Source organism: Lupinus angustifolius, chromosome LG07, assembly GCF_001865875.1.
Source record: "Lupinus angustifolius cultivar Tanjil chromosome LG07, LupAngTanjil_v1.0, whole genome shotgun sequence".
In the NCBI taxonomy this organism is placed as follows: domain Eukaryota; kingdom Viridiplantae; phylum Streptophyta; class Magnoliopsida; order Fabales; family Fabaceae; genus Lupinus; species Lupinus angustifolius.
In genome coordinates, this window is record NC_032015.1 from 8,238,807 (window position 1) to 8,245,065 (window position 6,259).

Consider the following 6,259-nt stretch of genomic DNA (forward strand, 5'->3'; position numbering starts at 1 on the left):
TTTGCAGCCTAGCAAACCTATATCAGAAAGGATTTCAAGGGCATATTTCCTTTGATTCATAGAGATTTTTGTTTTGTTTTGGGCAATTTCAAAGCCTAGAAAGAATTTCAAAGTGCCTAAGTTTTTTTCTTGAAGTTATTGTCAAGAAGAGTTTTGAGGTTGGCAATTTCATGTGTGTTGTTACCAGTAAGGATAATATCATCTACATACATAAGGATGACAGTGATTTAGTTTGAGGAAGAGTATTTGGTGAAGAGGGAGTGATCTCATCTAGCCTTGTTGTAATTATGTTTGATGAGGAAGTGAGATAGCTTTGCAAACCATTGTCTGCTTGCTTGTTTTTGTCCATATAGGGACTTTTCAAGCTTGCAGACTTGGTTATGTCCAGAAGAGGGTAGGCCAGGAGGAAGGGTCATGTAAACTATTTCGTTAAAGTCTTCATGTAGGAAAGCATTATTGATGTCAAGTTGTGCTAGAGGCCAATTATGGATAGATGCTAAAGCTAGAAGGAGCCTAACAGTGGTTATCATGGCAACAGGAGAAAACGTGTCAATGTAATCTATGCCTTCAGTTTGGGTGTAGCCCTTGGCTACCAATCTAGCCTTGTATCTTTCAATGGATCCATCAGCTTTGTACTTAATCTTGAAAACTCACTTGCAACCAATAGGGTTCTTATCCATGGGTAAATCAGTGATGATCCAAGTATTATTGTTTTGCAGAGCTTGTATTTCTCTATGTATGGCTTCCTGCTAATGAGGAATCTTAATAGCTTGTAAGTATGTTCTAGGTTCTGTTTCAGAAGATATTGAGAGGATTCTATACATGTATGGTTTGGATAGCTTATCATAGGACATGTAGGAAGATAGATGATACTTAGATGTGTAAGACAGGGTAGTGTTGTTAAGTAAGGCACAGTGGTAGTCTTCTAAGTATGTGGGAGGTTTAAAGAGTCTGTTACTTCTTCTCATAGGAGGTGAAGAAGTATGAGTTGCAGGGCATGGAGGACATATTGGATCTGCATCAGGGGGTGGCACAGCTGATGGTAAAATGTCTTCATAGAAGGCATTAGAGGTAGGCTCAGGTAGAGGGGATTGATTAGGGGAGGCATTGGTGGAGTTGGTATAGATGACTATGGAAAGATTGTCTCATAGAAGACAACATTTCTTGTTACTTCTAAAGCTCTGGTTGAGAGGTTCATGACTATGTAGCCTTTGACACCTTGTTTGTATCGAAAGATGCATCTAGTAGCTCTAGGATCGAATTTGGTTCTAGAGTGTTTATGAGTGCTTGCATAGCATAAAGAACCAAAGGTTCTTAAGTGTTGTAGGTCAGGCAATTTGTCATATAAGACTTCATGAGGAGTCTGCTGTTGAAGAGTGGAAGTAGGTAAAAGATTAATGAGGTGAGTAGCATGTTTAATGGCATAACACCAGGAAATTTTGGGCAGGTTACTTTGGATCAGGATAGCCCTAGCTACATTCAATAAATGTTGGTGTTTCCTCTCAACAACTCCATTTTGTTGAGGGGTATATATGTGATGTTTGGTGATTGATTTCTTTTATGGTATAGAAGGTTTTCATAGGGAACTCAAGACCATTATCACTTCTAATGGTTTTGGTTTTGGCAGAAAATTGGGTTTCTATCATGTTAATAAAACTCTGTAAAAGGGTTTGTGTTTCTTCCTTGCTCTACATTAGATAGATCCATATAAACCTAGAATGATCATCTACTATAGTCAGGAAGTATTTATGGCCATGTACAGATGGGGTAGAGAAAGGCCCCCATATATCAATATGTATCAAATCAAAGCAGTGTAAAGATCGACTACTACTTATAGGGAAGGGGAGCCTTTTTTGTTTGGCCAAGTGACATATTTCACAAAGATGAATTTTATTGGCAGTAATAAAGGGGAATTTAGTCTTAACAAGGTCCATACAATTGTGAGAAATGTGTCCTAATCTAAAATGCCATAAGCTAGAACTAGGAAAACATGGTTGACAAGTATTAGTAATGTTCACATGATGTTGTGTAGTTGTAGAGTTAAACATATACAGGTCATTTGAAGCTCTAGCTATACCAATCTTCTTCAAAGACTTCTTCTCCTAGATGAGACAATGGTTAGAATCAAAGCATAAAGTATATGGTAAATCAGAGGTAAGTCTTGATATTGATAACATGTTATATGAGAAATCATGTAGATAGAGGATATTGTATAGAATTAAGTTGGGAAGTAGGGAAATAGTTCTTGAAATTTGTGAGATTACCTCATTTCCATTAGGCAGTTTTACCTTAATTGGCCTTATTCTATTATAGGTTTCATAATTTGACAATTTGGAATTGATGTGATCTGTTGCTCCACTATCCAATATCCAAGAAGTTATTGACTGATCAAGATGAGAGGTACCTGTATTGTTTATGTCTGGTGGCAGATAAAATGTTAGAGTGTTCTCCATCAGTTCTTTGTGTGTTCTGAGTTTGCAGCATACTCATCAGTCATTGGTATTGCTCCTTATTGAGACCAAAAACCTTTTCATCTGTTTGGTCAGCTTCCTGCATATCATGCTTCTCAAATCCATTTAAGGTTGAGGATTGAGTGGAGTTTACTTGTTCTCCTCTACTGAGAGGAAAGTTGGTAGGGTAACCATGTAGTTTATAGCAAGTTTTTGTGGTGTGTCCATTTTTCTTGCAATAGGTACAAAACTTAGGGGGAGTTTGGGTTTTTGTCCAAGATCCTCTGCCATATCCAGAGGGAGCCCCCCTTCCAGAGGTACTACTGAAACCTCTATTTCCAGTGTAGGATNTGAATATCCTCATCTTCTTCCATTGCTAGATATGGTCATAGCCTTTGCATCTGGTTCATGTCCATACATCTGCATCTCCTGTTGAACAACAAGGGAGAATACTTTTCTCATTGAAGGAAGGGGATCCATGAGCATAATTTGGGACTTAACCCCACTATATGCATCATTGAGCCCCTTTAGGAATCTAATGATTTTGTCATCTTCTCTATGCTTCTTGATGTCACGTAGAGCATCACAAATGCATCTTGGTTCAGGCATGAAAGTATCCAACTCATCCCACATAATTTTGGTTTGAGTGAAATACTTTGAGACACTTAGATCACCCTGCTTAAGATTTCCTATAGTATCTTGCAACTCTGCTATCTTGAAGAGATTACCTTGGGAGAATCTCTCATTGAGGTCTTCCCAAACTTCATATGCTTTGTCTATCCAAAGAATGCTCTGAGCTATGGATGGTACAACTGATCTAATGATCCATGAAGTGACCATGTTGTTGGCCCTTGCCCATGCCTTATATGAAGAGTCTGTCTTGCTAGGCATTCTGATTGATCCATCCACGAATTCCCATTTTTTGCTTTGATATGAGACTCATTTGCATAGACCTTGTCCACTGGTGGTAATTGTCACCATTCAACATTGGTGATACAAGGGGAGTGGCGGGACTTTCTGAGGGATGTATGTAGTATGGATCTTGAGAGAGATTAGAAGAATTTTGAGCAAGGGTAGGAAGAGCAGTAGATGAATCCATGATGGACATTTGTTGAATGTAACAGAGCTCTTAAAAGAGCTCTGATACCATCAAAGAAGAAAGAAAGAAACTATGCTTAGCAATGGATTATCAATCCAAGAACAGCAAGAAACAGAATTTCACAATGAATAACCTCGAGATCTTTTATTGATGAAAACCTGATCAAAGATCAGTTTACAATGTTATGAAAAGCTTATCAGAAAAACTATCTAAAGAGTAATACTTATACTTGTAAGATTGGAGAAAAGGCTAACAAACTAACTAACATATTAACTAACTAACAATTATAACACATGTTAATCATAGAAGGCTTAACTAGAAGCTTCAGCCAACTTAGCCATCTGATATAAAAGCATAGGCTAAAGCAAACAAATACAAAACATATTACAATTATGATTGACCAAGTGTTAATGTCGTGATGATCATATAAAGTGATAGCTGGAGATTTCTCCGCCCCTTTGGTTGATGCAGAACTGATGCGAGTAAGGTGAGGTTTGATCAAAGGAAGTTGATGCTTATTAATGAAATCTGAATTGAATGTGTGTTGATGCAATCCTATGTTTGCTTCTGTTTGAGTTATGAATGAGAGAGCTTGGTGGAATGTTGATGTTTGGTTTATTGTTATTTGGTTCATTGCTGATTGGTGATTTCCTTGAGTGGCAAGTAACATACATAATTGAGTATTGTGAGGAGAATTCTGTGTTTCATTTGATATTAATTAAATAGAACATGGTGCCTAAACAATAAATCAGATTCCTCTTGTGTGATGAGAAGAAAGTTATTAGTTCTGCACTTGATTTTAAGGATATAAGTGTTATATAATTATATTTTTTTTCTTTTGATTTTGAGGTACTTCACTCTCTCATGTAATAAAGAGAATTTTCACCCATAAACAATGGCAAGTTGGCTACCTTGGCATTGGTCAAACCCTATTGGCAATAGTCATGGTATTTTCCTTTAAGCTTTGTTTGAGAGTTGAATTTTGAAGGAGAAATAATGAATATAGAAGACTTATAAGTCATTTCATAAATGTATTTCACGACTCTCAAACTTTATATTTTTCTTCATTTCTTTCCAAATTTAACTCATAAAATAACCTTTAGGATTTTCTTCAACAACCTCGACCAAAATCTCAGCCTCCACAATCATAATTACTGTGATAACGGTGTCAAGCTTCTCTATTTATTAGAGTATCTTTAGAATTGGTTTTAGCCAATTAGTTTTGATATGTGCAACTGATTTATGAACGAACATAGTTCTATGAAAACTAGAGTTTATATTCAACACGTGCATATTATGAGTTTCTCTCTAAAAATCCTCATAGGTGTTAGCTCTATTTTAATCAGTTCTCCTTAACAAATTTTCTTTAGATCGAAGTTATAGTTGATGATTACTATGCCTTTTGCGTTGGGGAGAATGTGCAACATTTATTTTGAGTATGCCTTTGTAAAAGAAGTGTGGCGTAGCATTTATGCTTGGCTAGACAGAAAACCACAACTTTCATATTCTTTAATAAAGGATCATTTTTATAGGCCCATCTGAATTTATTTTCAGGAAATAAATCAAGAGATTTGGCGTTGGCAACAACATCTACAGAGTGAGGATGTGCAACATCTACAGAGTGAGGATGTGCATCACTCATAATTAATGATAACTTCAAGTATTTTTATACATTTACATCTAATTTTATCTATATTTAATATGTTTGTTATTGTTTTAATTATTTTAAAATTTATGTTATTAATCTAGGCATGGACTTGTCTATTAATTTGTTGATTGTAATAATCATTGTTTTATATTATCATATACTTAATTTATAATTGCAATAAGGGTATGACTTAAAGTAAAAAAATATTAAACCATTTAATAATAATTGAGAATATTATACCATAAAAGTATATTAGACTCAAGTTCCCAATATGTAACTGTAATTGAATCCGAAAGGAAAATGTTTCTTATGCTCTCATGTTTTGTATGAAATTTATTTTCAAAGTTTATTGTAAAAAAAAAAGTTTGTTGTAAAAATATTTCATAATTAATTTGTTTGACATTAAATAAGTCTTCATTTTTATTTTGTCATCACAATTTGTTATAAGTCATCAGTTTTATTTGAATTTTGATATTCAAACTTCATATAGTTAAATTGGGAGCCTAAATTTTTTACTCACACCATACCTACAAAGTGTTAGGACAGACACTACTGGCACCACTATGGTTAGACTCAAGCATATACATTAACCAAACCTCCTAACAACTAACATTTGTAACTCCATATGATTTCCTAGCAATGATCCATTACATGAATCTCCCACCTAATGAAACCTAAGGATGATAGTTGTAAGCACTATTGTTCAAAATGTAGAGAAATTGCTTCCAAAGATTTGAACATATGACATTTCAGTTAGCGCTATCCAACAATCTTATCATTGTATCAAGAGTTACGATACAATGAAGTTATTGAGTTCTCATTGCATCTTGTTAGCTTTTCAAATAGAGTAATGTTAAATCATCATATTAATTGTGATACATGTTATTTGCAAATCAATCACTAATAAATAAAGTATCATATGTGACATAACTTTTTTATGGGTACAAGAATTAATAGTAAAATTTAGTAAAATAATATATCATTTTCATTTGAAATATAACTCTTTAAATTTGTGGATGGGCCGGGTCGAATAAAAACACGCCTCAGTGTGAAATCAAGAAC